The sequence below is a fragment of the Tachyglossus aculeatus genome, chromosome 26 (genome assembly GCF_015852505.1).
Source record: "Tachyglossus aculeatus isolate mTacAcu1 chromosome 26, mTacAcu1.pri, whole genome shotgun sequence".
Taxonomy (NCBI): domain Eukaryota; kingdom Metazoa; phylum Chordata; class Mammalia; order Monotremata; family Tachyglossidae; genus Tachyglossus; species Tachyglossus aculeatus.
This window is the reverse complement of record NC_052091.1, coordinates 18676744-18698218: the sequence shown is the minus strand read 5'-3', so window position 1 is coordinate 18698218 and position 21475 is coordinate 18676744. Positions and strand designations below refer to the sequence as shown.

General features: G+C 48.9%; 1 protein-coding gene and 1 non-coding gene across 2 annotated transcripts in view; one reads left to right on the top strand and one right to left on the bottom strand.

Annotated features, from left to right (window-relative positions):
- Positions 1-21475, bottom strand: part of PDE8A (phosphodiesterase 8A) — a 223458-nt gene that overhangs the window by 145648 nt on the left and 56335 nt on the right. The gene's annotated exons all lie outside the window — the stretch shown is intronic.
- LOC119946268 lies at positions 5033-5163 on the top strand. The gene has a single exon (XR_005456374.1).

Sequence of the window (21475 nt, the reverse complement as noted above, 5' to 3'; positions counted from 1 at the left end):
GGTTGAGGGTGGGGTGGATAAAGGGGGCAAATCCAATTGTAAGGGTGATGCAGAAGGGAGAGGGAGGAGAGGAAATGAAGGTTGAGTCGGGGAAGACCTCTAAGAGGAGATGTGCTTTCAATAGCTCTTTGAAGGTGCAAAGAGTGAAGGTCTGTCAGATATGAAGAGGGAGGGAGATCCAAGCCAAAAGCGGGACATGGGTGAGGGATTGGCAGCGAAACAGATGAAATCGAGGTACAGTGAGTAGGTCGGCAGTAGAGGAGTAAATTGTGCGGGCTGGACTGGAGTAGGAGAGTAGCAAGGTGAGGTAGGAGGGGGTAAGGGGATTGAGGGCTTTAAAGCCAATAGTGAGGCGTTGCTGCCTGATGTGGAGGTGGATTTGGGCAACCACTGGAGGACTACGAAGAGTCGGGAGACGTGGACTGAACGTTTTTGCAGAAAAACGATCCAGGCAGCAGACTGAAGTACGGACTGGAGTGGGGTGAGACGGGAGGCAGGGAGGTCAGCAAGGAGGTCGATGCAGTAATCAAGGTGGAATAGGATAAATCCTTGAATTCACGCGGTAGTAGTTTGGGTGGAGAGGAAAGGGCGGATTTTAACGATGTGAAGTTACACTCTTCTAGGCTGTAAGTTCGTTGTGGGCAGGGAATATGTCTGTTTATTGTAGTACTGTCCTCTTCCAAAGGCTAAGTACAGTGCTCTGCACACAGTAAGTGCTCAATAAATATGACTGACCGACTGAGGAACCCAGTAAGTACCTACTAAGCATTATCACAGTGCTCCCCACAAAGTGGGCATCGAGGGCAGTGCTCGGGACCCCTCAGGTGCCCCAGTTCCATGTTTTGTACCGCCTTGGCTCAGTCAATACCGGTGATGCAAAGTGTCCGCTAATTCTGCTGTATTGGACTCTCTCAAATGCTTAAGACAGTCCTCTGCTCGTCACTAAGGGCTCAATAAATACCACTGACAGATTGATTGACGGTGCTCAGCCTGGCTGAGGGAGAGGCCAGCCTTCGATCTGACGGCGGACCGGGCCCCCTCCCCTCCCACTCGGCCCCTCTGGGTCTCTGGGTCTCCGTGGGGCAGCCTGCTCTGACCCCTGAGGTCTGCCCTACTGCCCCCCGGCTCGGGGTGGGGCAACTCGAACACAGTTGTTGTCTGAGGTTGGGTCACAACTTGGAAGCCCACTTCCTACCCAAATCCCTGCTCCGCCACTTGTCATTTGTGTGACTTTGGGCAAGTCACTTCACTTCTATGGGCCTCAGTGACCTCACCTGTAAAATGGGGATGAAGACCGTGAGCCCCACGTGGGACAACCTGATCACCTTGTAACCTCCTCAGCGCTTAGAACAGTGCTTTGCACATAGTAAGCGCTTAATAAATGCCATTATTATTATTATTATTATTACTCCACATCAAAAGGATTGCCAAAATCCTGAAGCAATGAACATGAAAACTGCATCTTTCACTCCTTCTCTGAAATGGGAACTTACACCCCAAATTGACTGGTTGGGAAAAGGGGGATGCTACGGTTCAATACGTACCATCCCCTCCTGGACAGGCCGGGGTGGAGCGGGTGGGGGGGTCCTAGGAGAGAGGTAGAGGGAGGGGGAGGGAAAAAATGGGACCAAGGGGAGAGAAAGAGAGGGAGAGAGTGGAAGGAAGAAGGAGGATTCGGGAGGGAAAGGAAAAGAGGGGAGGGAGGGGGAAAGAAAGGGAGACTAAAGGAGAGGCTGTAGGGTGGAGAAGGATGACAAGGGAGAGGAAGAGAGATGGAGAGATACGGGGAGGGAGGAGAGGGAGGGAGAGCAAAGGAGAGAGGCTGTGGGGAGGAGAGGGGGGGAGAGGAAGAGAGGGAGACAGAGGAAGAAGGAGGAGGGAGAGGAAGAGATAGGGAGAGGGATGGAGAGGAACAGACAGGGCAAGGGAGGAAGAGCAAAGGAGAAAGGCAGTGGGAAGGAGGAGGAGGGGGGAGAGGAAGAGAGGGAGGGAGAGGAAGGAGGAGAGAGAGGAAGAGATAGGGAGAGGGAGGAAGACAAAGAGATCGGGAGAGGGAGGGAGGGGGGAGAAAGATAGAGATGGAAGCAGAGAGGGAGCGAGAGAGAAGAGGGAAGGGGGGAAGAAAGGAGACCCCCAGATCTCCTGGAACTGCCCTCTCACCCCCTCCAATACTGGGGGTAAACGGCTTTGAAAGTGAGGAGGATCCATGGGCAAGGGGGGCATTCTAGACTGTCAGCTTGTTGGGGGCAGGGAATGCATCTATTTATTGTTCCACTGTCTTCTCTCAAGAGCTTAGTACAGTGCTCTGCAGTGGTAAGTGCTCAATACATATGATTGAATGAAAGAAAGAATAAATTCGGGAGCCAGAGCACCCCTCCCTTACAGGGCCAGCCCTCCCGGCTCCAGGAGCCAGAGTGTCTCCAACTCGGGGTGCTCCCCAGGCTCCTCGGACAGTGCTCGGGGCAAAACCCAGGGCCAGAGGGAGGGTTAGTATGGGGAGGACTGGGAGAATAGCACTTCCTAACCTTGGGAGGGGCCTCGAGGACCCAGGAGTCCCCCAATACCCACCGTCCTAAACAGGTGAAGTTTGCTTGCCCACAGCCTGCCCAAGCCGGGGCTGCGGGGCAAGATGGGCCCTTTCATTCATTCCATCATATTTATTGAGCACTTACTGTGTGCAGAGCACTGTACTAGGCGCTTGGGAAGCACAAGTTGGCATCATATAGAGACGGTTCCTACCCAACAATGGGCTCACAGTCTAGAAGGGGGAGACAGACAACAAAACAAAATATGCTATGGGTCAGAAGGAGGACATGAGCAATCCAATAATCAGTTGCTTCTCAGCAGGGCAGTTTCTAGGGGTGGGGATGGGGAAGACGAGTGGGCAGGCTCAGTGGAAGAGGTCTTGGGGCAGCCCCGATCCCCCTCAAAAGTTGGCATTCTTCGGGGGCCACTTCCAGCCATCTCAGTCTCAATCAATCAATCCATTGATCAATCATATTTACTGAGCGCTTACTGTGTGCTAACCTCCTCACCGTACCTCGTTCTCGCCTGTCCCGCCATCGACCCCCGGCCCACGTCATCCCCCGGGCCTGGAATGCCCTCCCCCTGCCCATCCCCCAAGCTCGCTCTCTTCCTCCCTTCAAGGCCCTGCTGAGAGCTCACCTCCTCCAGGAGGCCTTCCCAGACTGAGCCCCTTCCTTCCTCTCCCCCTCGTCCCCCTCTCCATCCCCCCCATCTTACCTCCTTCCCTTCCCCACAGCACCTGTATATATGTATATATGTTTGCACAGATTTATTACTCTATTTATTTATTTATTTTACTTGTACATATCTATCCTATTTATTTTATTTTGTTAGTATGTTTGGTTTTGTTCTCTGTCTCCCCCTTTTAGACTGTGAGCCCACTGTTGGGTAGGGACTGTCTCTATATGTTGCCAATTTGTACTTCCCAAGCGCTTAGTACAGTGCTCTGCACATAGTAAGCGCTCAATAAATACGGTTGATGATGATGATGATGATGATGATGATGATGCAGAGCACTGTACTAAAGGCTTGGGAGAAGACAATATACAATATAGTACAATGAGAAGCAGCGTGGTTTAGTGAATAGAGCCCAAGCCTGGGAGTCAATCAATCAATCAATCAATCATATTTATTGAGCGCTTACTGTGTGCAGAGCACTGTACTAAGCGCTTGGGAAGTACAAGCTGGCAACATATAGAGATAGTCCCTACCCAACAGTGGGCTCACAGTCTAGAAGCAGGAGACAGAGAACAAAACCAAGCATATTAACAAAATAAAATAGAGTAGATAAGTACAAGTAAAATAAATAGAGTAATAAATATGTACAAACATATATACAGGATACATATATACAGGACCCAGGTCAAAAGGACCTGGGTTCAAATCCTAGCTCTGCCACTTGTCTGCTGTGTGACTTTGGGCAAGTCATTTCACTTCTTTACGCCTCAGTTCCCTCATCTGTAAAATGGGGATTAAGACCGTGAGCCCCATGTGGGAGCCTGTTGTTGGGTAGGGACCGTCTCTATACGTTGCCAACTTCTATTTCCCAAGCGGTTAGTACAGTGCTCTGCACACAGTAAGCGCTCAATAAATACGATTGCATGAATGTGGGACAGGGAACTGTGTCCAACCTGATTAGCTTGCATCTAACCCAGCGCTTAATACACTGTCGGGCATATAGTAAGTGCTTAGCAAGTACTGTAAAATATATTTTACATACTTATATTTTATACACTATTTTAATATCAGCTATACATATACATACACCCATCATCATATATTATCACATATCAATAATTGCATATTATATACATATATAAGATATAGAGAGACACACACACATATATACACGTGTCCATATGCGTGCGTGTCTGTGTGTATTAGGCATACATATAACAGAGCTAGTAGACACATTCCCTGCCCTCTAGACTGTACGCTCGTTGTGGGCAGGGAATGTACCTCTTTATGGTTCTACTGGACTCTCCCAGGTGCTTAGTACAGTGCTCTGCACACAGTAAGAGCTCAATAAATACAACTGAAAGAACAATGAGCTTTCTGACTAGGTTGGGGAGACAGACATTAAAAGAGATCACAGATAGGGGAAGGAGCGGGATATAATCCTATTTGTTCTGACGGCTCTGACACCTGTCTCAATGTTTTGTTTTGTTGTCTGTCTCCCACTTCTAGACTGTGAGCCCGCTGTTGGGTAGGGACCATCTCTATATGTTGCCAACCTGTACTTCCCAAGCGCTCAGTACAGTGCTCGGCACATAGTAAGCGCTCAATAAATACGACAATGAAATGAATGAATAAAGGTTGTGGGGCTGGGGTGAGAGTCCAAGTGTTTAAGGGGTTCAAAACCAAGTGCAGAGGCTCAGTGGAAAGAGCCCGGGGTTTGGAGTCAGAGGTCATGGGTTCGAATCCCGGCTCCGCCACTTGTCTGCTGTGTGACCTTGGGCAAGTCACTTCACTTCTCTGACCCTCACTTCCCTCATCTGTCAAATGGGTGGAGGATTAAGAAAGTCGAGCCGTGGCAGTCCAGCGGGTTCGACTGATACGCTCCTCCTACATGAAAAGGTAGAGGAACAGGCCCTGGGTGCCAGGCCGACTCAGGGCCTACTTACTCTACCTACAAGGATCGGTCCGCGGTTGAAAGGGATGTCCACTAAGTGCCGGGGCATTTAGGCGCTTACTATGTGCCCAGCACTGGGGTAGACGCCAGCTAATCAGCTTGGACACCCTGTGAGGTCATTGGCTCCCGCGGCTGGAAGATTCTCCTTGTAGGCAGGGAATGTGTCCGTTTATTGTTGTATTGTAATAATAATACAATAATACAATCCTTCCCTTCCCCCCAGCACCTGTATATATGTATATTTATTACTCTATTTATTTATTTGTACATATCTATTCTATTTATTTTATTTTCTTAGTATGTTGGGTTTTGTACAGTGCTCTGCACATAGTAAGCGCTCAATAAATATGATTGATGATGATGATGAAGACTGTGAGCCCCGCGTGGGACAACCTGATCACCTTGTATCCTCCCCAGCGCTTAGAACGGTGCTTTGCACATAGTAAGCGCTTAACCAATGCCATCATTATTATTATTATGGGAGGCAATGGGATGCTTCCAAGGTGCACTCCGGGGGTTCAGGGTTCCGGGCAGGCCCCAGGCAGTCCCCTGACAGGCTCCAGGCAACCCCTGACAAGCTTCTGACGGGTCCCTGGTAGGTCCCAGGCAGCCCCCTGACTAGATTCTGACAGGTCCCTGCTAGGTCCTGGGCAGACCCCTGAAAGGCCCTTTAAAGGACCCTGACAGGCCCCAGGCAAGCCTTTGAAAGGCCTTTGAAAGGTTCCTGTCAGGCCCCTGAAAGACTCCTGAAAGACCCCAGGCAGCCCCCTGACAGCCCTTAGGCAGGCAGCCCCCTGACAGGCCTCAGGAAACCCCCTGACAAGCTTCTGACAGGTCCCTGACGGGTCCAAAACAGCCCCTTGAAAGGCCCCTGACGGGTCCAAAACAGCCCCTTGAAAGGCCCCAGACAGTTCCCTGACAGCCCCTAGGAAGCCCCCTGACAAGCCCTAGGCATCCCTGGGCAGATGGAGTGAGCTCCCTGTCACCTGAGCCAAGGCCCCGTCCTGCCCATCAGAAAAGCCAGCAGAGCATTCATTCATTCAATCATATTTATTGAGCGCTTACTGTGTGCAGAGCACTGGACTACGCGCCTGGGAAGACCAAGTCGGCAACATATAGAGACGGTCAATCAATCAATCAATCAATCAATCGTATTTATTGAGCGCTTACTATGTGCAGAGCACTGTACTAAGCGCTTGGGAAGTACAAATTGGCATCACATAGAGACGGTCCCTACCCAACAACGGGCTCACAGTCTAGAATAATAATAATAATGATGGCATTTCTTAAGCGCTTACTATGTGCCAAGCACTGTTCTAAGCGCTGGGGTGGGGGGGGATACAAGGCGATCGGGTTGCCCCACGCGGGGCTCACAGTCTTCATCCCCGTTTTACAGATGGGGGAACTGAGGCCCAGAGAAGTGAAGTGACTTGCCCAAGGTCACACAGCAGACACGTGGCGGAGCCGGGATTCGAACCCACGACCTCCGGCTCCAAAGCCCGGGCTCTTTCCACTGAGCCACGCTGCTCCCCTGCAGCGTGGAAGGGGGAGACGGACAAGACAAAACGCGTGGACGGGTGTCAGGTCATCAGAATAAATAGAAATAAAGGTAGATGCCCATCATTGACAAAATAAATAGAATGGTAAATATGTGCAAGTAGAATAGAGTCATAAATGTTGCCAATATATGTTGCCAATTTGTACTTCCCAAGCGCTTAGTACGGTGCTCTGCACATAGTAAGCGCTCAATAAATACGATTGGTGATGATAAATCTGTACAAACATCTATACAGGTGCTGTGGGGAGGGGAAGGAGGTAGGGCGGGGGGGATGGGGAGGAAGAGGGGGAAAAGGGGGCTCAGTCTAGCCCCCCCACCCCACCCTCTAGGATGCCAGAGGTCATGGGTCAGAGTCAGAGGTCACGGGTTCGAATCCCGCTCCGCCACATGCCTGCTGTGAGACCCTGGGCAAGTCACTTCACTTCTCTGAGCCTCAGTGACCTCACCCGCAAAACGGGGATTACGACTGTGAGCCCCGCGTGGGACAACTTGATCACCTTGTACCTCCCCCCCATCATCATCATCATCAATCGTATTTATTGAGCGCTTACTATGTGCAGAGCACTGTACTAGGCGCTTGGGAAGCACAAATTGGCAACATATAGAGACAGTCCCTACCCAACAGTGGGCTCACAGTCTAAAAGGGGGAGACAGAGAACAAAACCAAACATGCTAACAAAATAAAATACATAGAATAGATATGTACAAATAAATTAGAGTAAAAAAATATGTACAAACATATTTGTACAGCGCTTGTGCTCTGCACATAGTAAACGCTTGACCAATGCCATTATTATTATTATTATGATTATTATGCCAGGACTTCAGGGTAGACACCGACTCTGCCAACTCTGGTGCCCCGTGCCAACCGCCCCTTCCCTCCCCAGCCCGGGGAGGAGACGCTGGGGAAAACATCTGGGCACCAGACAAGGGGGAGCCGGCCTCGCCTCGCCAGCTAATGGACGTCTGGGACGTGCTGCCATGTCCGCGGGACTCTGGGCGCTCTCTCCATGACCCCGCGGCCGGGGAGATCGGCTATTAATGCCCGGCTAGCGGCAGCACCCTCCTAATTGCAAGCCTCATGAAATATTCAGGGCTTAGGGGAAAGAAAACGGTTCAGTTTTCCGCCCGCTCGACTGGAGAAATTACTGCAGCTCTCCGGATGCTGGACAATTCTCCGGTGAAAAAGGGGAAAAATCAGAGCCGCCTAAATACCACGAGCCGGTTAGCAGAAAAGCCGTTCCAGAGGAAAGGGTAGAGACCACGTTCCCCACCCCCCGATCAATCAATCAATCAATCAATCGTATTTATTGAGCGCTTACTGTGTTTGGCAACATATACAGACAGTCCCTACCCAACAGCGGGCTCACGGTCTAAAAGGGGGAGATGGAGAACCAAATCAAACATACTAACAAAATAAAATAAATAGAACAGATATGTACAAGTAAAATAGAGTAATAAATCTGCACAAACATATATACATATATACAGGTGCTGTGGGGAAGGGAAGGAGGTAAGATGGGGGGATGGAGAGGGGACAAGGGGGAGAACAATGATCATTTTGGCATATATATGTATATATGTTTGTACATATTTATTACTCTATTTATTTTACTTGTAAATATCTAATCTATTTATTTGATTTTGTTAGTATGTTTGGTTTTTTTCTCCGTCTCCTCCTTCTAGACTGTGAGCCCACTGTTGGGTAGGGACTGTCTCTATATGTCGCCAGCTTGTACTTCCCAAGCGCTTAGTCCAGTGCTCTGCACACAGTAAGCGCTCAATAAATACGATTGATTGATTGATTGATTTGTAAAAGTGCTTACTATGGGTCTGGCACTGTTCTAAGCACTAGGGTGGATACAAGCCAATTGGGTTGGACACAATCCCTGTCCCCCATGGGACTCACAGTCTAAAACCCCATTTTCCAGATGAGGGAAACTGAGGCCCAGAGAAGCGAAGCGACTTGCCTTAAATCAGAGAGCAGATAAGTGCTTAATGAATGAATGAACAGCTCTGTATTTGAGTTTGGAAGTCACCAGACTCAGGTGAGCTGGCAATTGTGCTCTCCGAGGCCACGAATCCCAGCAAGCTTAGCCTCCGAGCCCACTATCATTATTCTAATTCTATTAAAATGCTACTATATTATGATGCTACGACTATTATAACAAATATAATACCTGGAATTAGCCCAGCGCCTTTAGGCTTCCTAAATCCCACCATGTCCATTACCTCATTTTTATCCTCACATCAGGAGAGAGGGAGGAAGAGGCACTCAGGATAATTCCCATTGTACGGATGAGGAAATTGAGGCCCGGAGAGCCTAAGTGCCTCGTCCCGGGGGAGGACAGGCCTCCCAGATTTCCTGTCTCTCTCAGGGCTGTGCTCTCTTCCCCAGACTCGCCTGCCTTCCTGCGTTCGGGTTCAGAGAGGGCCATGACTCATCCCGTCGGCTTCCTGGACCGGAATATGGGTTGTGCGTGTGCCGTAAATTCTTCATCCCGGCTGGCCTACCTCTCTGTCCAGGAGAACAAAAGACGTGATCCGACTAAGGAAAACTGGAGACTGGGAAGACTCGGCGGGTAGAGCCGGGGGGATCCCTGTAGCCCAGGCCAGGAGCCAAAGTTTCGGGGTGGCTCCGGGCCGCGGATCTCAGCGGGATTTGGGGGGATGGTGTGATTAATTAATTAACGATGGCATTTATTAAGCCCTTACTATGTGCAAAGATGGATAGATATCTACCTATCTATCCTATTTATTTTATTTTGTTAGTATGTTTGGTTTTGTTCTCTATCTCCCCCTTTTAGACTGTGAGCCCACTGTTGGGTAGGGACTGTATTTATATGTTGCCAATTTGTACTTCCCAAGCGCTTAGTACAGTGCTCTGCACATAGTAAGCACTCAATAAATATGATTGATTGATTGATTGATTGCAAAGCATTGTTCTAAGCGCTGGGGAGGTTACAAGGTGATCAGGTTGTCCCACGGGGGCTCACAGTCTTAATCCCCATTTTACAGATGATGGGAACTGAGGCACGGAGAAGTTAAGTGACGTGCCCAAAGTCACCCAGCTGACAATTGGAGGAGCCAGGATTTGAACCCATGACCTCTGACTCCAAAGCCCGGGCTCTTTCCATTGAGCCGCGCTGCTTCTCTAGAGCACGGCCCTGGGCGTCAGAGGTCATGGGTTCTAATCCCAGCTCCACCCCTTGTCTATTGTGTGACCTTGGGCAGGTCACTTCATTTCTCTGGGCCTCTGACCTCATCTGGAAAATGGGGATTGAGACCACGAGCCCCACGTGGGACAGGGACTGTGTCCACCCCGATTTGCTCGGCGCTTAGTCCAGGGCCTGGCACATAGTAAGCACTTAACCAACACCATAATAAAAATAACGATCATTATGTCGATGCGGGAGGACTGAGGGGGACAGAGTCAGAGTCCTGGGGAAGGTAGTGCTTCCTGTTGCGCTGGGGCCCAGCCAGCCCCTAGATAATAATAATAATAATGATGACATTTATTAAGCGCTTACTATGTGCACTGTTCTAAGCGCAGGGGAGGTTACAAGGTGATCAGGTTGTCCCACGGGGATCTCACAGTCTTAATCCCCATTTTACAGATGGGGTAACTGAGGCCCAGAGAAGTTAAGTGACTTGCCCAAAGTCACACAGCTAATTGGAGGAGCCAGGATTTGAACCCACGACCTCTGACTCCAAAGCCCGGGCTCTTCCCCCTGCACTGCCTGCCCCTCCTCACAAACAAACCCCCCCAACAAAAATCTCCTGACAGCTGGCTTCAGGACTCCACAGGCAGCTCCTCTGCAGCGTGGCTCAGTGGAAAGAGCACGGGCTTTGGAGTCGGAGGTCATGGGTTCGAATCCCGACTCCGCCACATGTCTGCTGTGTGATCTTGGGCAAGTCACTTCTCTGGGCCTCAGTGACCTCATCTGTAAAATGGGGATTAAGACTGTGAACCCCACGTGGGACAACCTGATCACCCTATATCCTCCCCAGCGCTTAGAACAGTGCTTTGCACATAGTATTATTATTCTTATTACCTCCTCCAGCGACTCCCCAGAAACAAACCTTACTTTTAATACCGGTAATAATAATTAATAACTATGGTATTGGTTAAGCGCATACTACGTGCCAAGCGCTGTTCTAAGCGCTGGGGTAGATACAAGCTAATCACGCGGGACACAGTCCCTTGTCCTACGGGGACCCACAGTCTTAATCCCCATTTTCCAGATGAGGGAACTGAGAAGGGAAGAGTCCTGCCCAAGGTCACACAGCAGACAAGTGGCGGGGCTGGCATCCCCAGGGTGCTCTTCTAGACTGGCAACTCGTTATGGGAAGGGAATGTGTCTGCTTTTTATTAACAATAATAATAATAATGGTATTTGTTAAGCACTTACTATGTGCCAGACGCTGTACTAAACACTGGGGTGGGTACAAGCAGATTGGGTTGGACACAGTCCCTGCCCCACGTGGGGCTCACAGTCTCCATCCCCATTTTCCAGAAGAGGGAACTGAGGCCCAGAGAAGTGAAGTGATTTGCCCCAAGGTCCCACAGCAGACAAGTGGCGGAGACGTGATGGGAGCTCACGACCTTCTGACTCGCTTACTCTCCCAAGTGCTTAGTACAGTGCTCTGCACATAGTAAGTGCTCAATAAATACCATTGACTGACTGACCAGGTACCCCCGGTTTCGGCAGCTGCCTGACCCTCTAAGCCTCATTCCTGCTCACTCTCACCCCGCTGACCTCTTCCCTTTGCTTGTGGAAACCATCTATTCCCAAATGGAAATGATTACTCCATCCCCACGGATTCTTGTGCCCATCGCCCTCGCCAGTTGCTCCAGACGTTGAACTCCCTCTTCGACCCCCATCCCTCCTCCTCCCCCATCTCTTGCCCTTGATGACCTGGCCACCCACTTTACTAAGAAAATTATACCCATCAGATGTGATCTCCCTAAAATCTCCGCCGCTGCTCTCCAAGTAGTGATAAATAATAATTGCGGTGTTTGTTACGCCCTTATGATGTGCCAGGCACTGTATTAAGTGCTGGGGTGGATGCAAGCAAATCGGGTTGGACGCAGTCCCCGTCCCACGTGGGGCTCGCAGTCTTAATCCCCATTTTCCAGATGAGGTAACTGAGGCACAGAGAAGTGAAGTGACTGGCCCGAGGGAATACAGCAAACAAGTGGCAGAGCTGGGATAAGAACAAAGGTCCTTCTGACTCCCAGGCCTGTCCAAGTCTTCCTCCATCATCATCATCATCAATCGTATTTATTGAGCGCTTACTGCGTGCAGAGCACTGTACTAAGCGCTTGGGAAGTACAATTCGGCAACATATATAACAATAATCATAATGGCATTTGTTAAGCGCTTACTATGTGCACAGCACCGTTCTAGGCGCTGGGGAGGATACAAGGTGATCAGGTTGTCCACTTCTTCAACTCTCCCATCTTTCCCAGCATTATCTCAAGAGGAGATTTCCTGCCTTCTCTCAAAATCCGCCACCTCCACCTGTGCATCCGACCCCAGCACTGTGCCCCTTATCGAAACGCTTACCCCCTCCCTTTTCCCTCCCTGACCAATCAATCAATCGTATTTATTAAGCGCCTGCTGTGTGCAGAGCACTGTACTAAGCACTTGGGAAGTACAAGCTGGCAACATAACCACCATCTTCACCAACATGACCACCATCTTCAACTGTCTGCTCTCCAACAGCTTCCTCCCCACTGCTTTCAAACAGCGCCTGGCACACAGTAAGCACTTAAATACCCTTTAAAAAAATGCCCATGTCTCCCCTGTCCTAAAAAACCCCTCCTTTGACCCCACGGCTCCCTCCAGTTATCGCTCCATCTCCCTCCTACCATTCCTCTCCAAACTCCTTGAGTTGTCTACAACCGCCATCTCAATTTCCTCTCTTCCAATTCTCTCCTTGACCCCCTCCAATCAAGCTTCCATCCCCTTCACTCCACATCATCATCATCATCAATCGTATTTATTGAGCGCTTACTATGTGCAGAGCACTGTACTAAGCGCTTGGGAAGTACAAATTGGCAACATATAGAGACAGTCCCTACCCAACAGTGGGCTCACAGTCTAAAAGGGGGAGACAGAGAACAAAACCAAACATACTAACAAAATAAAATAAATAGAATAGACATGTACAAATAAAATAAATAGAGTAAAAAAAATGTACAAACATATATACATATATATGTATATATATATATATATCCACAGAATCCACCCTCTCAAGTCCAAAGACTTTGGATAGCGTCTTCTCTCAAAGGTCATCAAAGATCTCCCTCTTGCCAAATCCAACGGCCTCGACTCCATCCCGATCCTCCTCATCCTCTCGGCTGTTTTCGACACTGTCAACCACCCTCTTCTCCCGGAAACTCGATCTGAACTGGGTTTCACTGACACGGTTCTTTTGGTTCTCCTCCTAGCTCTCCGGCCGCTCATTCTCAGCCTGTTTCGCGGGCTCCTCCTCTGCCTCCCATCTCCTAATTTTGGGGGGAATCCCTCAAGATTCAGTTCTGGGTCCACTTCTATTCTCCCTCGCTTTTCTACAAAAACGTTCAGTCCATGTCCCCCCACTTCTCAAGAACCTCCACTGCCTTCCCGCCCAGCTCTGCGTCAAACAGAAACTCCTCAGCCCCGGCTTTAAAGTCTCAATCACCTTGCCTTCTTGCCTTATACTTGGATTTGTACCCTTTATTCACCCCTCCCTCAGCCCCACAGCATGTCCCTATTTGTATTTTATTTCTATTAATCAATCAATCAATCAATCGCATTTATTGAGCGCTTACTATGTGCAGAGCACTGTACTAAGCGCTTGGGAAGTACAAATTGGCATCACATAGAGACAGTCCCTGCCCAACAGTGGGCTCACAGTCTAAAAGGGGGAGACAGAGAACAGAACCAAACATACCAACAAAATAAAATAAGTAGGCTAGAAATGTACAAGTAAAATAAATAAATAAATAAATAGAGTAATAAATATGTACAACCATATATACAATATATATATATATATATATATATATATATATATCCCCCTCTAGTCGACATGTGCAGGGAATGTGTCTACCAACTCTGTCATATTTTCCTCTCCCAGGCCCTTAGTACAGTGCTCTGCACACAGTGAGTGCTCAATTAATACCATTGATGGATGGATTTTTTAAAAAAAGAAAATTGGAGAGCCATCTGGTGCTCTTCCTTAGATGGAAAAGGGAACCAGAAAGGCAGCGTGGCCTTATGGATAGAGCCCAGGCTTGAGAGACAGGAAAACCTGGGTTCTAATCCTGGCTCCGCCGCTTGCCTGCTGGGTGACCTTGGGCAAGTTGCTTCGCTTCTCTGTGCTTCAGTTCCCTCATCTGTAAAATGGGGACTAACAATGTGAGCCCCAAGGGGGACAGGGACTGTATCCCAGCGCTTTGAACAGTGCCTGGAACATAGTAAGCACTTAACAAATACCATTATTATTTTTTATTATTATTATTATTAACAACCTGAAGGCTCCCAGGAGGTCACTCTGCTGCAGCTCTGGGAGACTTGGGAGGGAGAATCAAATTCCATGATGGCCCGTGGAGAGGAAAGGACTACATTCGGTACGTTATTCAGTTGGAGACAAACTGAGGCCCAAGGGACCAAGTGGCCTTCTGCAGAGAGATCCAGATGGCTTCCCCGGAGGCTGTCAGTTCCCAGGATAATTGTTCAACCGCCGGCTCCGCGTCGGCGGGACCTCGGCCCCCGGCTCCAGGGGGAAATACGCTCCCGACACGACAGACTGGAACCTGGAAGGCAAGTCAACAAGCCGCTCTTCCCGGCACAAAGGATGAATCGTCTGGAAAGGGTTGGGGGGCTGGAAGAGGGTGGGACCAAATGCCCGGGTGACTGTTCGCCCCAAACTGGAGGGTTTGTAATACTTATAACAACAATAATAACGGTATGTTCAGCATTCACTACGTGTCAAGCACAGTTCTAAGCGTCGGGGTAGATACAAACTAATCGGGTTGGACCCAATCCCTGTCCCACGTGGGGCTCACGGCCTCCATCCCCATTTTAGAGGCGGGGATTGAGGCCCAAAGATGTGAAATGACCTGTCCAAGGTCACACAGCGGATAAGTGGCAGCACCGGAATTAAGACTCCAGGTCCTTCTAAATCCCAGGCTCATGGTCTACCCACTGGGCCACTCTACTTCTTTGTAAGCTTTCCCCCTCACCCCAGGGTGACATTTGATATTTGCCCCACTCCCTACCCCACAACACTTATGTACATATCTTCCAATTATATATTATAAATTATTTACATTAATGTCAGTCTCCCCCTCTGGACTGTACACTTGTTGTGGGCCAGGTGTCTAACTGTCTAATTAGACAAGTGTCTAATTCTGCCTTATTTTCCTGCCCCGAGCGCTTAATGCAGTGCAACGCACATAGAAAGCCTTAATACAGTGACGGCTTAAATACCAAAATTACTAATTGTTATTATTGGAAAGAGCTCATTAAACACCACCGGTTGACTGCTGGATTGCTCCCAGGGGTCGGAGGTCAGCCGCCCTTCACCCAACCCTGATCCCGAGTTGTCCGAAGGCTTGGGAAGATGACAGCAACCCCTGGGGCCTTCCTACCTGGGGAGGGAGATGTGAGAGTGGCTCAGTGGAAAGAGCCCGGGCTTGGGAGTCAGAGGTCGTGGGTTCGAATCCCGGCCCCGCCACTTGTCAGCTGGGTGACTTTGGGCAAGTCACTTGACTTCTCTGTGCCTCAGTTCCCTCATCTGTAAAACGGGGATTAAGACTGTGAGCCCCACTTGGGACAATCTGATCACCTTGTATCCCCCCCAGCGCTAAAAAACAGTGCTTTGCACATAGTAAGCGCTTAACAAATACCATTATTATTATTATTATGTGGGGGGCTGAAATGAAGTTTGGGCAGGTCAGTGGGGGAGGGCGCGGTCAGCTCTGGGGGAGCTCGGAGGGGTCAGTCTGCCCCATCATCATCATCATCATCAATCGTATTTATCGAGCGCTTACTGTGTGCAGGGCACTGTACTAAGCGCTTGGGAAGTACAGGTTGGCAACATATAGAGACAGTCCCTACCCAACAGTGGGCTCACAGTCAACTGCCCCACTTGACAGTTGGACCCCAGACCCCTCTAGACTGTAAACTCACTGTGGGCAGGAAATGTCTGTTTATTGCTCTGTTGTCCTCTCCCAAATGCTCAGTACAGTGCTCTGCTCACAGTAAGTGCTCAATAAATACTACTGAATGAATGAAAGAAAGGTTGTTCTTCCAGGGCTGAAGACCCCTTGAAAAATCACTGTGACCCTTTTCCTCGTCCCTTCTTGTCACCACCCCAGGGAAGGGCGTGGCTGGGAGTCAGAAGGACCAGGGTTCTAATCCTGTCGGCGGTGTGACCTTGGGCAAGTCACTTCACTTCTCTGGGCCTCAGTTCCCTTATCTATTCAATGGGGATTAAGACTGTGAACCCCACATGGGACATGGACTGTTTCCAACCTGATTACCTTGTATCAACCCCAGTGCTTAGAACAGTATTTGATACACAGCAAGTGCTTAACAAATACCATCGTTACTATTATTATTACTATTCTTATTCTTATTATTCTTATTATTCTTATTATTATCTGTGCCTCAATTCCCCATCAGCAATTTGGGGATTCAAACCCTTTTCCCCTCCTACTTGGTTTGTGAATCCCACACAGGACCTGATGATCTTGTATCTACATCAACGCTTAATACAGTGCCCGGAGCATAGCAGGCACTTAAATACCACAATAATAATGATTATAAAACACGTCAACCATCCCTGTTACATTACACTCTCTCAAAAACAGAGTACAGCTCTGTGCACGCAGTAAGCACTCAGAAAATAGGACTGATTAATTGACAACTTCCCTGGGCCTTATTTTCCCCATGTCCAATCCGACTTGATTGTATCCACCCTAGCACTTAATACAGTGTCTGGCACACAGTAAGTGCTTAAATACCAGAATTGTTATTATTTCCTCATCTACAACTTGGGGATTAAATTCCTCTTGCCTTCCCCTTAGACGGTACGCCTCATGCGGGACAGGAATGGGGACCTTATTATGTTGTAACCACCACAGTGCTTAGTACAGTGCTTGGCACATAATGAGCACCTAACAATAATAATAATAATGGCATTTATTAAGCGCTTACTATACAAATTACTACCACTCCTTCTACTACTACTATGGCCCTGTTGCAAAGCGATGAGAGTCCATTCAATTCTCCAACACCATGGTAGTAAGTCATGTTAGCAAAAAGCTAGTCATTTTAGTAAAAAGCGTGGAAAGAGCCCGGGCTTTGGAGTCAGAGGTCGTGGGTTCGAATCCCGGCTCCGCCACATGTCTGCTGTGTGACCTTGGGCAAGTCACTTCACTTCTCTGTGCCTCAGTTCCCTCATCTGTAAAATGGGGATTAAGACTGTGAGCCCCACATGGGACAACCTCATCTCCTTGTATTCCCCCCAGCGCTTAGAACAGTGCTTTGCACATAGTAAGCGCTTAATAAATACCAACATTATTATTATTATTAAAAATGTCAGAAAGCAGGATGGGCTAGTGGATAGAGCCCATGTTTGGGCATCAGAAGGACAGGGGGTCCAATCCCGGCTCCGCCACTTACCTGCTGTGTGGCCTTGGGCAAGTCACTTCACTTCTCTGGGCCTCAGTTACCTCAACTGAGACGAACTCAACTGGGGATTAAGACTGGGAGCCCCACGTGGGACGTAGACTGCGTCCATCCCCATCTGCATGTATCCACCCTAGCTCTTAGTACGGTGCCCGGCACATAGCGTTTAGCAAATACCATGATTATTATCTTTCCCAGCGCTTAGTACGGTCCCTGGCACACAGTGTCTCAACACATTTAAATAAAAAAAAAGATGGAACTGGGGGAAAATAACTTCCGTTGCCCTTGGAGACAGCCCAATCAAGTTAACCCCCCAAATCTGAGCCGAATGAAAGACAAAGGAAATGACGATCCCGAAGCCAATTCTCAGAGATTTCCCAGGCTCAAAATAGATGCGACCTTCCCGGGGGTTGGGCCACACCAAGTCTTCCTCTGGCCTCCGGATGTGGGACTGCTGAGACGTCACCGTGAAAGGCCTTTGACTCTCCCACTACAACTTCTGGCTTCGGGATCATCATTTCCTTTGTCTTTCATTCGGCTCACATTTTGGGGGTTAACTTGATTGGGCTGTCTCCAAGGGCAACGGAAGTTATTTTCCCCCAGTTCCATCTTTTTTTTAATTTAAATGTGTTGAGACCCTATGTGCCAGGGACCGTACTAAGCGCTGGGATAGATAATAATCATGGTATTTGCTAAATGCTATGTGCCCGCACACTTTGCTCCTCTAAGGAAAACCCTCTCACTTCACCTCGATCTCGTCTATCCGGCCGCCAAACCCCTTGCCCGCGTCCCGCCTCTGGCCTGGAATGCCCATCCCTTCCCAAATCCAACAATGACTCTCCCCCCTTTCATTCATTCATTCATTCATTCAATCGTATTTATTGAGCGCTTACTGTATGCAGAGAACCCCCGGCCCACATAATACCCCCGGCCCACGTAATCCCCCGGGCCTGGCATGCCCTCCCTCTGCCCATCCGCCAAGCTCGCTCTCTTCCTCCCTTCAAGGCCCTGCTGAGAGCTCACCTCCTCCAGGAGGCCTTCCCAGACTGAGCCCCTTCCTTCCTCTCCCCCTCGTCCCCCTCTCCATCCCCCCATCTTACCTCCTTCCCTGCCCCACAGCACCTGTATATATGTATATATGTTTGTACATATTTATTACTCTATTTATTTCACTTGTACATATCTATTCTATTTATTTTATTTTGTTAGTATGTTTGGTTTTGTTCTCTGTCTCCCCCCTTTTAGACTGTGAGCCCACTGTTGGGTAGGGACTGTCTCTGTATGTTGCCAATTTGTACTTCCCAAGCACTCTGCACATAATAATCAATAAATACGATTGATGGTGATGATGATGCAGAGCACCGTACTAAGCGCTTGGAAGGCCCACCTCCTCCAAGAGGCCTTCCCTGACTAAGCCCTCCTTTCCTCTTCTCCCACTCCCTTCTGTGTCGCCCTTTACTCATTCCCCACTCCAGGCCCCACGGCCCTTACGTCCAGACCTGTCGTTTCTTTATTTCTATTCATGTCAGCCTCCCCCTGTAGACTATAAGCTTGCTGTGGGCAGGGAAGGAGTCTGTTCATTGGATTATAATCAATCAATCGCATTTATTGAGCACTTACTGTGTGCAGAGCACTGTACTAAGCGCTTAGCACTGTACTAACTCTATACTTTCCCAAATGCTTAGTCCAGTGCTCTACACACAGTAAGCGCTCAGTAAATACAATTGTCTGACTGGATGAGATGTGGGGGGGGAGGGAGAGGAGGTGGGTTGAAGAAGCAGCGTGGCTCAGTGGAAAGAGCCCGGGCTTGGGAGTCAGAGGTCATGGGTTCAAATCCCGGCTCCGCCACTTGTCAGCTGGGTGACTTTGGGCAAGTCACTTCACTTCTCTGGGCCTCAGTTCCCTCAACTGCAAAATGGGGATAAAGACTGTGAGCCCCCCCCCCCGTGGGACAACCTGATCACCTCGTAACCTCCCCAGCGCTTAGAACAGTGCTTTGCATGTAGTAAGCGCTTAATAAATGCTATTATTATTATTATTATTTTTTAACGGCGTTTATTAAGCGCTTACTACGTGCAAAGCACTGTTCTAAGCGCTGGGGGGGCTACAAGGTGATCGGTTTGTCCCGCATGGGGCTCACAGTCATAATCCCCATTTTACAGATGAGGTAACTGAGGCTCAGAGACGTTAAGTGACTTGCCCAAGGTCACACAGCAGACATGTGGCGGATTTGAACCCAAGGCCTCTGACTCCAAAGCCCAAATAAGAATAATAATATTATTATTATTATTATTGCTTGTGTGTGAGGGGCCTACTGGCACCCTGAGATCCCTGGGATGTTTTTCCATGAATTCTTAAAGTGGCTCAACAGGAATAGTGAGCAACAGCTTTTTCACAATCTCAGAGATGTGGGAAAACAAAACAAAAAAAAAATCAGAGAGCTACTGCCTTGAAACAACACTTTGAATTCATATAGCACCTTCAGTTTTCCAAGCACTTGAAAAGCAGCATGGCCTGTTGGCTAGAGAACGGGCCTAGGAATAATAATAATAATAATAATAATGTTGGCATTTGTTAAGCGCTTACTATGTGCAAAGCACTGTTCTAAGCGCTGGGGGGGGGGAATACAAGGAGATGAGGTTGTCCCACGTGGGGCTCACAGTCTTAATCCCCATTTTACAGATAAGGGAACTGAGGCACAGAGAAGTGAAGTGACTTGCCCGAGGTCACACAGCAGGAATCAGAAGGTCCTAGGTTCTAATCTCCGCTCCACCACTTCTCTTCCGCGTGACCTTGGGCAAGTCGCCTAACTTCCTTGTGGCAACACATCAACATCAACATCAACCGTATTTATTGAGCGCTTACTATGTGCAGAGCACTGTACTAAGCGCTTGGGAAGCACAAATTGGCAGCATATAGAGACAGTCCCTACCCAACAGTGGGCTCACAGTCTAAAAGGGGGAGACGGAGAACAAAACCAATCAATCAATCAATCGGATTTATTGAGCGCTTACTATGTGCAGAGCGCTGTACTAAGCGCTTGGGAAGTACAAATTGGCAACATATAGAGACAGTCCCTAGGCAACAGTTCCCTCATCTTTAAAATGATGATTAGAAGCTGATGATCTCGTCTCCAACTGCAGCGCTTAGCACAGTGCCTTGAACGTAGGTCCGTGCGGGACAGATACCGTAATTACCATCATTCTGCTCTCGCGGCAACCTAGAGAGAGACAGGGATAATTGTTCCCATTTTACAGGTGAGGAAACTGAGGCCACAGAGCACAAGGCATCTGCCTGAGGTCACCCGGCAGGTCGGCGGCAGAGCCAGGACTCAAACACAAGTCCCCTGGTTCCCAGGCTTGCGTCTTTTTCGCTTCACGGTCTTGATCCCCATTTTATTTATTATTTATTTATTTATTTTGCTTGTACATTTCTATCCTATTTATTTTATTTTGTTGGTATGTTTGGTTCCGTTCTCTGTCTCCCCCTTTTAGACTGTGAGCCCACTGTTGGGTAGGGACTGTCTCTGTGTGTTGCCAATTTGTACTTCCCAAGCGCTTAGTCCAGTGCTCTGCACATAGTAAGCGCTCAATAAATACGATTGATTGATTGATTGATTGATTATCTTACACGAGGGCTGACGGATTTATCTGCTGAATTATGATTTATCTCCCCCCAAAGCCCTTCCCCGACTAAGCCCTCCTCTCCCCTGCGCGTCACCCTGGCACTAGGGTGCCAGAGAAGCAGCGTGGCTCGGTGGAAAAGAGCCCGGGCTTTGGAGTCAGAGGTCCTGGGTTCAAATCCCGGCTCCACCAACTGTCAGCTGGGTGACTTTGGGCAAGTCACTTCACTGTCTTAGACCCCCCCTTTTAGACTGTGAGCCCACTGTTGGGTAGGGTCTGTCTCTATGTGTTGCCAATTTGTACTTCCCAAGCGCTTAGTACAGTGCTCTGCACATAGGAAGCGCTCAATAAATACGATTGATTGATTGATTGATTGATTGACTGTGCCTCAGTTACCTCATCTGTAAATTGGGGATTAAGACTGGGAGCCCCCCGTGGGACAACC